General features: G+C 34.9%; 1 pseudogene; it reads left to right on the top strand.

Annotated features, from left to right (window-relative positions):
- Window positions 1-3,561: 3,561 nt before the first annotated feature.
- LOC113080841 (ubiquitin-like modifier-activating enzyme 6) lies at window positions 3,562-12,268 on the top strand (annotated as a pseudogene).
- The last annotated feature ends 36 nt before the right edge of the window (window positions 12,269-12,304 follow it).

Below are 12,304 nucleotides of genomic sequence, written 5' to 3'. Positions count from 1 at the left end.
ATGAGGAGTGACAGGTCTATGGATCATATAATAGAGTTAAAGAGTGGAGATACACAGCCTGATCTCAGGTATAACATTTCTATTAAAATGTGATTCCATTAAAATGTTGTACTGCATGAAGATCTTAATCTAAAAAATCTTAAATTTCTCTTGAAAGTGATTGTTTAAGTGATAACTGTACATTTAGCTAAATATGTTGTTTCAAAGGATCCACTTTAATCACATCTTTCTTTTTTAAATAAAAAATTAAAATTAAATTTATGCATTTAGGAGATGCTTTTATCCAAAGCGACTTACAGTGCATTCAGGCTTAGAGTTTTTACCTAACATAGTTCAGTTCGTCACACACAGGTGTGTGTCTATGAAGAGTACGAGGTCTGTGGATCACCCAGTACATTTTAAGAGTGGAGATACAACGCCTGATCACAGGTTGATTTGAAGACATTATACAGAATACAAAATAGACATTGTGCTTATATTAGCTCATGTAATAATGTGGTATTCATTTTACAGCCATGAAGTTCTCAACAAATTTAGATCAAATCTGATAAAGAAGTTTCAATGTCTTTATGAAGTAGAAGCAAAGCAGGGAAACCCAACACTCCTGAATGAGATCTACACAGAGCTCTACATCACAGAGAGCAAGAGTGGAGAGATCAGTAATGCACATGACGTGAGACAGATTGAGACAGAATCTAGGAGAACAGCAAAAGAGGACACACCAATCAAATGCAATGACATCATTAGACCTTTACCTGGACAAGGCAATGCCATCAGAACTGTGCTGACAAAGGGAGTCACTGGCATTGGAAAAACAGTCTCTGCGCAGAAGTTCATTGTGAACTGGGCTGAAGGGAAAGAGAATCAGGATGTCCAGCTCATATTTCCACTTCCTTTCAGAGAGATCAATCTGATGAAGGATAAAACACTCAGTCTTTCAGATCTTCTTCATATCGTTTTCACTGAATCAAAAGAAATATAAATTTCCAGTGATAACTATAAAGTGTTGTTCATCTTTGATGGTCTGGACGAGTGTCTTCTGTCTCTGGATTTTCAGAGCGATGCAAGGTTGTGTGATGTAAGTGAATCAGCCTCAGTGGACATTCTGCTGATGGGAATCTGCTTCCCTCTGCTCTCATCTGGATCACCTCCAGACTCTGAGTGTGTCCACCGAGTGACAGAGGTATGAGGCTTTAGTGATCCACAGAAGGAGGAATACTTCAGGAAGAGAATCAGTGATCAGAGTCTGGCCGATAGGATCATCTCACACCTGAAGTCATCAAGGAGCCACATCCCAGTCTTCTGCTGGATCTCAGTCACTGTTTTAGAGAAGATGTTGAGTGAAGCAGAGAGTGGAGAGATTCCCAAGACTCTCACTCAAATGTACACACACTTCCTGATCCTTCGGACACCTGGACCTTTTTCTTCAGTTCCTTCTGGGGCTGTCAGTGGAGTCTCATCAAAATCTCCTGCGAAGACTAATGACACAGACGAGAAGCAGCTCTGACAGCAATAAAAAAAACAGCTGTGTACAATCAAGAAGAAGATCAGGACCATTGACTCTCCAGAGAAATTCATCAATCTGTTCCACTGTCTGAATGAAGGTGACCATTCACTTGTGGAGGAAATACATCAGTATCTGAAATCTGGAACGATAAAGGGAGCCAAACTCTCTTCGTCTCAGTGGTCAGCTGTAGCCTTTGTGTTGCTGACATCAGAAAAGAAGCTGGGTGAGTTTGATATTAATAAGTTTGTTGAAGGAAACAATTAAACTGCTGCCTGTGATTAAAGAATCCAGATCAGTTCAGTAAGTATCATCGAGAACAATCAATTCAAACATTAAGTAAATCTAAAAGTCCATGAATCTTCAATGCTGCAGATGTTGTGTGGTCAGTATTTTTGATGTGTTTCTATACAGTGACACTGTAAAAAAGACAGAGAAGTTGCATATGAATAAATAATTCAGGTTTAACAGTTAATAAAAATGTATTTCAATAGAAATAGAAAAGGAATTTAAATATTTTAATTGTGAATCAGAACACTTTCATTTTAATCAAGACGTGGTGTATATAAGAGATTTATTGCACATTGTCAATTATCAATAAAACTTTGAAAATAATCATGGGCCTGACTAAAAAAGAGATATATGTTTTCAATGAATGAATGGTTTTACATGCTTGTCATTGCAGCTTGAGGTATAACTGTTAAATCTAGTGTGACATCTTAAAAAATTACAAAAAGTGTTTTTAAATACTACATATTCAATATCTGGACATCTGACCTAAAGCTAATCATGGATATTCAATTCCTTTACGAATTCCAAGACATCACAAGTAGAGGGAGACACGTCTAGATAACTTGTCTTAATGTCCAAGTATGAAGCAGGCGTTACCTGTTTCTATTTTAAGATCCCTGCAATATCCTCCTGGGACCCAGGCATAGACTTTTGCCCTCTGTAGGAGACATTATATTTTAGTGTATTTCTCTGAGACCCTAGATGCCACAATTGTAAGTCGATGTCCTATACAGAGCACATTCAGGGCTTTTCAGAGATATCTAATGTTTGGAGGTTTGATAAACACACCTTCTCCTTGTTCTGTAAATATGACTGATATTCAATCAGTTTAGCACTCCTAATGAATAATAATAATAATAATAATTTTTTAAATTATCATTTAAATCTGACTATTTTTTAAATTGTTTGTCGTAAATAAACATCTGAGTTTTTATTAACAGGGCATAATTATCATGTCTTCTGTATCGGACACCAGGACAAAAATCATGTTGGGAGACACAGCAAGAAATTATAGATCAATATTCCTATGAAATATGAAAATGTTTCCAAGTTTTTACTCCCACTTATTTTTCATTATGGTTTGCCCAAATAACAAATTAATATGCAAATTAAATACAGTGTATAAATACGTTGAATAAAATGGGAATATCAATTTAGGGACATTTTACACACATATTCCATGAAGTAAAATATTATATCAAATCATTCTGTTATAGTTCATAACATATGATATATATATATATATATATATATATATATATATATATATATATATATATATATATATATATATATATATATATATATATATATATATATATATATATATATATATATATATCATATGATCATATGACCATATATATATCATATATGGTCATATGATCATATGATATATATATATATATATATATATATATATATATATATATATATATATATATATATATATATATATATATATATATATATATATATATATATATATATATATATATATATATATATATATATATACATACATATATATATATATATATATATATATATATATATATATATATATATATATATATATATATATATATATATACATATATATAAATAATTAGAAACAAATTTAAAATGTAATTTAATTTTCATTTATATATATTATATATATATATATAAATGATATATAACATATGTATGAAAAAAAAAACTTAATTCACAAAACTTTTTTTAATGGTCCAAAGGATATCCATCTTTACAGGAATGGGCGAGTAATCTATTCCTCGAGGTGGCGGTAGTGAGTTCCCATGACGAAACCCCACTGCGCATGCGCAGTAGAAGAAGTGTGCTGCTCCCCTTCCTCTCGCACATTGACAGGTAGCTAATTCAAAGCTGTTCTTCCTTATTACAGACATTCCTTTAAACATCGACTTACTGAATACAAACCACCGCAGCCGTAAAGGCGCATTAAGCAGGACCTTGCCTGCAGATTCGGTTTAACTGTTTCTAGATAAACAAATAACGCTCGGCTATTTTAGTGATCAGCTCAGCTAGCCTGTGTGCTAATGATATAGAGATATGAGTAAGCAATATGATAAATTAATTATTTTAGGACATGTTTAACGTCCTCTGGTTAAATGCAAGATGTTTTTGTGATGATGTGATTTGTTTTGTATTTTAGATATACATTTAGGGTCTTTAAATGGAGGAAATAATACGCGTTAGATGTGAGATTGCGTGTGGCAGTGCTCAAATATATCGTCTTTTTATTTATTATAAAATATATTTTTTTAAAATTCATATTGTGTGGCTCACTTGACAAGGATATGTCATGTGAAACATGACAAAGCATAAAACTGTCATGGCTTTGCAGGCAGAAGTAAAGATAGTTGTCATGTTTCTCAGGGCTCCAATGCTCATCAGGGAATTTTAAAGTTGTTTTCCAAACCTAGAACATTCATTGAAATTAATACGGTCCTGAAAAGTAATTTTGAATACATTTTTGTTCTAAAATGTGATTGCAGGCCATGCAGATCGATGTTAAAATGATTCGTTCTTTTGAATCGGTTCTTTTGAATGAATGAGTCGAACCGTTTAACAGTATGTGAGCATGTATGTGAGTTTTTTTTCTGTCAAAATGGTCTGCGAATTAACCTGTTAACAGTCACTCACATTTTTTAACTTAGACTTAAAAGTTCATGATTCCAAAACTAATTTTTTTATAATTCATGACTGAAAACATTTTGTTACATTATTTTGATGTACCATTTTCATGTTAATGCAATATTTGAATTTAAAATTGGTTTCAAAGGATGAATTTTGAGATTTTAAGTTTTCAAGTGATATATAATTTCTGATGATTTCTAAAGTGTGATAGAGAAAAAGGCAACAAATAAGATGCTCTTGAATAGATGCTCTTTATCTCTGGTACAGAATCTAACAGAGGAACACCAGGACACCCCTGTCCCCTTCCCACTATGGCTGATGCCATGGACATAGATGACTCTCTGTACAGGTACACTGTTAATACTGAAGCTGAAACACTGAGAGACAATCTGCTTCTAACTGTGTGTGTGTGTGTGTGTGTGTGTAGTCGGCAGCGTTATGTGCTGGGAGACAGTGCTATGCAGCAGATGGCCCAGTCCTCTGTGTTTCTCAGTGGAATAGGAGCCATTGGAGTGGAAATAGGTGAGCTGTGCCGTCCATACACTGCTTCAGCCCTTTTCTCGTATTCATATGTGTATTTCATTCTTTTCCTATTTACAAGCATTTACGATCTCTTTATAAAAGGCTGTACATTAGTATCAGGGAGTAAGAATTACCTAGTTTCTTGAATATCATGATCTGAAAAATCAGTGATTTATCTATATGTATTTCTTCAGTTTCGAAACTCCTTGCTCTCATATCCTATAAGTTATAAATTTAATACCATGTACATCATTTTCAGTCTCATCCAATTCATTTATTTTCAGCCATTTTTGTAAAGTTCTAATAAAAAATCTCTCATGTTGTGCAGCAAAAAACATTGTTCTGGCAGGAGTGAAGGTAAGATAAATGTCTAGATATATGTTTCTGTTTTTTCTATATACACTTTTATGGAATTAGTATTTTTTGGTATAATGTTTTGTTAATGTTAATTTGGAACTATTATATATAAAATATTGTGAATTTTTTTTTACTGTTATATGCGTATATGTATTTTGACTGTTTCATGATCAGTTAATTTTTTCAGTTGTATTATGATTGTATTATGAGTTTTTGCACGTGTGTTTGTAGGCAGTCACTCTTCATGACTGTAAGCAATGTGAAGTTTGGGATCTTGGCACCAATTTCTTCATCAGAGAGGAGGATGTGCATAGCCAGAAGAAAAGGTGGTTACTTTTGTTTCAAGCAAACTGAATTTAGTCCTTATTTTTATTATCTTTTCTAGAACAAAATCATCTAAACTGTGACACACACATATATATATATATATATATATATACCTTGATATACAATTAATTTTAGAAGATATATATATATATAACCACATCGTCCACCTCTAATGAACTCATATGCCTCTGTGGCCTTATCAGACTCTAATTCTTTATTTCTATGAAGATGTGCAGTTATCATATTGATTTTCATTTTCTATAAGGGTGGAGGCTGTCCATTCTCGAGTGGCTGAGTTAAACCCATACGTTCATGTCAGTGTGTCCACCGATGTCCTGGATGAAAACACTGACCTCAGCTTCCTAAAGAGATACCAGGTTGGTCTCCGCTGACTACAGCTAAGTTTAAAGTGCAACAAACGTTTCAAATGATTTAACTTCATTCCAGTCAGATCATTATTATTACGTTCATAACATACTTGATTATGTCTCTATTCTTGTGTTTATTTCTTCAGTGTGTAGTGTTAACCGAAACGAAGCTGAGCTTACAGAAACGAATCGATCATTTCTGCCACTCTCAGCGGCCTCCTATTAAGGTACGGTCATTCCCAGACATACTTGATATTGCTTTTTGTTTGGGTGCTTTAAACTGCATTTCTGGTGCAGTTCATTGGCTGTGACGTGTTTGGTATCTGCTCGCGAGTGTTCTGTGATTTTGGGGAGGCGTTTGAAGTGTCGGACCCAACGGGAGAAGAGCCAAAAGAGCTCTTCATCCAAAACATCAGCCAGGTAATGTCAAACCTTCACTCCATCATTTCTTTTGTCACGTTTAGTCTGAATGCTGAACATTAGAGTTCTGTGATTTGAGTTGCTTTTTAACTTCCTGTTTGAAATTCATTCGCAGGGGAATCCTGGTGTTGTGACGTGTATGGACAGCCGAACACATGGTCTCCAGACTGGGCAGAGTGTGTGTTTTAAAGAGATCAATGGCATGAGTGAACTCAATGGTACCACTCACCAAGTTACAGGTATAAACACAAACTCTACAGTCATCATGCATGGAGACGTTCTCTACTTACATAACTCTGTGTATGTATTTAGTTCTGTCTCCCTACAGTTTTACGATTGGCGATACCTCGTCATTCCAGCCGTACACTCATGCAGGAATCTTCCGCCTGGTCAAGATGCCCAAAACCTTCACCTTTGTAAGTAAACACCACCTTTAGTTGGTCTGTTTAAAATTGATGAAATACAGTGATTAACTGTTTTCTCTGTTGTAGGAGACGATGGAGCAGGAGTTATCTGACCCCCGGCTCCTTACTCCAGACTTTAGTAAACCAGAGGTCAGAAATATAGAGTCCATTCATCAATACTGACGTGAGAATCAGTCGCTTTTGAACTTAATAAATGTGTCCTTATCCAATCAGGCCCCTCTGCAGCTCCATACAATCATGTTAGCTTTGGATGCTTTCCAGGAGCAGCATGCTAGACTCCCCAACATTGGGTAAATACACATTTTTGATCTTTTAGGCACTGTTTCAAACCCTAGTGAGCTGCTTAACCAGCAGCAAATCACCATGTTTTCAATAGGATTTGGCCTTAAAGTAGGTGTAGCATGAATAAGCAGTGACTGAGGGCAAGAGGGTTTATTTCTATTAGTGATGCACCAACATTTCAACAGCCAACCGGAACAGCTCTTCTCAAATTATTCATTTTGTACCGTGTTACATGTTTTGGACACAAACCAATTCTGCTTTTATTTTTCCTAAAATAAGGCATAAAACATTAAGTTTCATTTAACTTTTAAAATATTATCAAATGAAAATTAACATTTTTTTTCTTTATTTAACACTTTTTGTTATCAAACTATTTGCTGCACAACAGAGATTTACTGTTATATTTAAAACATTGATGACAAATTGCATATTTCTTAAATAATATTACTTTAAGATGTACATTCTACTATACAGTAGTAATATATGTCTTTCACAGTTGTTCAAGTTAACCCAAACCTTTATTTTGAAGGGTTGTTGTGAAGTCCTTTTAAGTTTTTGTGTGTATATCCAAAAATAAAAAAAATGGGTGTATATGATGATAGAAGACAATATATTTTATCAAATGAAGTTTGTTTATCTGAGAGATGCCCTTAAACCTGTGAACACAGCACACTGAGCGGCATACTAAGCTTAATTTCCCAAATTTAATTACTGAAACTTTATTAGCATCAAATATTAGCTGTGTCATTTCTCATTAAGTGTGAATATTTTGCTCTCTCTCTGATTATGATTGACATGGACGAATAACATTGTGCTGGATTATTTCCCTCTGCTGTGTGTAGTTGTTTGCAGGATGCTGAGCTGCTCCTGAAGCTCACAGAGGAGATCAGCAGAACACTTAAAAACAAAGTCAGTTTCACACAAGCACTTCCTGTTGTGCACATCTTCAGACTTCCATCTTTTAATGTAAATGTGTGTGTCGTCAGGTAAGCATAAACCAGGAGCAGGTGAGGAGCGTGTCGCGCTGTGCGAGGGGATGTCTCTCTCCTCTAGCGGCAGTGGTGGGTGGGTTTGCCAGTCAAGAGGTTTTAAAGGCTCTCACTGGAAAGTTTTCTCCTCTTCAGCAGTGGGTAAGTCAAAGGTCAGACGGTTTGTCTTTAATGTACATTACTATTCAAACGTTTGGCGTCTGTTACATTTTTTTAATTGTTGTTTAAAAGAAATCTCTTCTGCACACCAATTCTGTATTTATTTGTTCAAAAATACAGATAATATATTATAATATAGTAGTATGTTTTATATTAAAAATACTATTATATATGTAAAATGAATTTATTAAATTTTAAAATATAAAGTTGTGCTAAAGTTGGTGCTTAAGAAACATTTGCTATTATCAGTGCTTAATATTTTTGTGAAAACCGTGATACAGGATTCTTTGATGAATGGAAAGTTTAAAACAGCAGCATTTATTTATTCATATAAAAAGAGTAACAATTTAAGTCTTTGCTGTCACTTGCGATCAATTTAATGCATCCTTGCTAAATCAAAATATGAATTGCTTAAAAAAAAGAAATCTTACTGTCCCCAAACTTTTTAATTGTAGTGCACGACACTGATAGGAAGAAATACTATTCATTCTTTTTTATATGTGTGTGTTTCTACAGTTTTATCTGGATGCAATAGAGGTGATTCAGCCTTTCCAATCTCTTCCTGCTGAGGAATTTGCCCCAAGGTGAGCATGATGCCAAGAATTGAGCTCCACAATCTTGTTTTGTTAATTCATGTTTCTACTAGCTTTGTAGAATGGTCAATTCTTTTTGGTCTTATCGCGTACAAACATTACCATTTTACTCTATTACAAGAATAGTTCATGCAAAAACTTCGTATTCTGTCATCATTTTACTTCAGTGCTCCAAGGGGGCCTTAAAATGACTTCAAATAAGACAAAGCAAGCATTCAAATAAACTGAAACATTTACAAATCAAGCTTCAAACATTTCATATAAGAGCCGTGTTTTCACTGGAAATGGCCTAATTTTCGAAGTGTGGTTTTGGTGTTTGTAGGGGAGACCGGTACGATGCGTTGAGGGCATGTATCGGAGAGTCAATGTGTTTGAAACTGCACAAATGTCAAGTCTTTATGGTGAGTGAAAAAATAGTAGACGACACAGTAGAAGAGCAAAGAGCAAATGTCACTCGACATTGTTTCTTTTATTCTTAGTATATATTCTTTGCGTAGATGCATTGTCCTATTGTTTGATTATCTTAAAATGTGAATGTAGGTGGGCTGTGGTGCTATCGGCTGTGAGATGCTGAAGAATATGGCGCTAATGGGTGTCGGATTGAGCAGATGCTCGGGAGAGGTGGGGAAATACATTTTTTTTGTCATTTACATGAGGAATGGAAAGTTGGTCCAATTCTTAAAATGCTATTTTTTATTCTTAGATATGCATCACAGATCCAGATTTGATTGAGAAATCCAACCTCAACAGGCAGTTTCTCTTCAGACCTCAGCATATACGGGTATCTTAATCATTGGATAGTTGTTCACTCTTTCATTCGTGAATTACATGTCTCTCATAAGTTGGATTTCCTCTCTCTGTAGAAGCCGAAGAGCACTACAGCCGCAGCAGCTTCTTTAGAAATAAACCCAGAGCTGCAAATAGATGCTCATCTGAATAAAAGTGTGTCCCGCTACAGAGGACATGTACAGCGACGCTTTCTTCTCCCGACTCAACCTGGTGGTCACCGCACTGGACAACGTGGAGGCACGGAGATATGTGGATAGGTAATTCATTATATAACAGCAGAAATAATGGTTTTTTGTATTACACTTGTGCTTCACATTCTTCTGTGGTTGTTTTGTGATCTTTCAGTCGGAGTGTATCCAATCAGAAAGCTCTGTTAGACTCTGGTACCATGGGTACGAAAGGACACACTGAGATCATCGTCCCATTCCTCACTGAGTCCTACAACAGCCATGTGAGTGTGTATGTTTGTGTATGTGTATATGGTCGCAGTGATTTTGCCAAGTAAGACTTGTTCCTGGATCAACATTACTGTCCAAAAAGATAGACCTAATACAATCACTACGCCTAAACCTAACCCTACCCATAGTTAATTCCTAAAATAAGAGGGAAATGATGGCTGATTAACAAGGATGAAGAAGCATCTAACCCTGATTGTTAGCCTAAAACTGACATTTCTTGAAAACGTGTCCCTCAATTCTGATTGGTTGATTGTAATGTTGTTCCAGGATTCTACAAGGATGTTGATCCAGGAGCATGTAGTACTTGGTGAAATCATGTTCACCATGTGTATGCATAGGTTGTGTGCCAGTTAACCTATTTGTTGTCCATGTTTTTTTCTTTTTCTATTTCTCTTAGAGAGACCCACCAGAGGAGGAGATTCCGTTTTGCACTCTTAAATCTTTTCCTGCCGTTATTGAACACACCATACAGTGGGCCAGAGACAAGGTTAGTTTTGTTTTATTTAATTAAAATGTTTTATTACTGCTGTCATTACTGTCATGCCAAGTATTTTGAGAACTGTTAAGTTTTCTCAAGTTATTTAATATGGTTATCATTGAAATGAATAGTGACTATAGCAAATAATAGCCAGGACAACAGTGTGAAATTTTGAAGACACAAAATAATTTTGTTATTATTTAATATTTTTTGTAGCTTTTATTTTTACTAGGGCTGTCAAATCGATTAATCGCGATTAATTGCAACCAAAATAAATGTATTTGAACTTTTTTTTTGGTTGCGATTTAATCACGATTAATTGATTTGACAGCCCTAGTTTTTACCAAAATAGTTTAGTGTTTTCATTCGAAAACCATCCATTTCTTCATCGAAGTCTTCTCCAACTTTTCTCACAAAAAGTTTTAAATGTCATTACCATCACATTATATTTCAAATAAACACCAAAATAAATCCCCAAATCCACTTAAATGCATGATCACTCAGGGACATGATCAGAAATTTATTCTGGAACATGTGATAAATGTTTTAATGTAGACATAGATGAAGATCTAGTCAGAAGAATCCTTAATTGAAGAAAACTTAATTACCTTCCTTTGTGAATCTTTTTGCACTCTGGATGTTACACTTGCGCAATTCTATGTGCGCTTGTTCAGCATTGTGCATGGTATATATAACAGATATTAAAGGGATACTCCATCCCAAAAATGATTGTTTCATTAATCACTTACCCTTTGTTTTCCAAACCTTTAAAAGTTTCATTCCATCTTCGGAACACAATTAAGGATATTTGGGTGACCTTCTCATAGACTGCCAAATAAGTTACACTGTCAAGGTCATCATAAAAAGTCATTATTTTTGTTTTATTCACGTATAAAAAGTATTCTCGTCACATCACAATGGTTACAGTTGAATCACTGATGGCAGATGGACTCTTCTGACGATGTCTTTCATACTTTTCTGGACCTTGACAGTGTAACTTATTTGGTAGTCTATAGGACAGTCACAAGCCTCTCGGCCTTTCAACAAAAAAATATCTTAAATTGTGTTCTGAAGATGGTCAAAGCTTTTAGGGGTTTGGAATGACATGGGGTTAAGTGATTAATGACAAAATTGTCATTTTGGGTGGAGTAACCCTTTAAAAACAGTTGTTGTTTTTTTTTTTTGCGAAAACAGATCTGTTTTGCATTTCTTCTTTCATCTCCTATTCTTAGGTCCATTTTTATTGCAAACAGCCAAGATATGACTATTTTTAAAACCACTTAGACTCATTTTTTGAAAGTCATTTGCGCTTCTAAGAGGGTGCCGAGTTTAGTACCACTCCAAAGATATTGTTCATTTAAAAAAAATAACAAATAAATAGAGAAACAAAAACTAAATGAGTCAAAATGTCCAAAAGGTTAGTTTGGGATTCGATCGTCTCTTAATAGTACTTGGAGATGTTGTGAGTGTTCTGATTTGTGATCTTGTTTTTGTTTTGTATAGTTTGAGAGTGCTTTCTCCCACAAACCCTCCATCTATAACATCTTCTGGCAGACTCATTCATCAGCTCAAGAGGTGTTACGGGTAAGGATAATACTACATGCTTGTCTAAACACTAATTTAGCCTTGTTGGTGTTGAACAAGCCTTGTCAGGGGTCTGATTTCAGTGCTTGTGTGTGCAGAG

This window comes from Carassius auratus, unplaced genomic scaffold (assembly GCF_003368295.1).
Source record: "Carassius auratus strain Wakin unplaced genomic scaffold, ASM336829v1 scaf_tig00032227, whole genome shotgun sequence".
Classification (NCBI taxonomy): Eukaryota; Metazoa; Chordata; class Actinopteri; order Cypriniformes; family Cyprinidae; genus Carassius; species Carassius auratus.
Note: the sequence above shows the minus strand (reverse complement) of the source record. Positions and strands in the feature narration are given on the sequence as shown.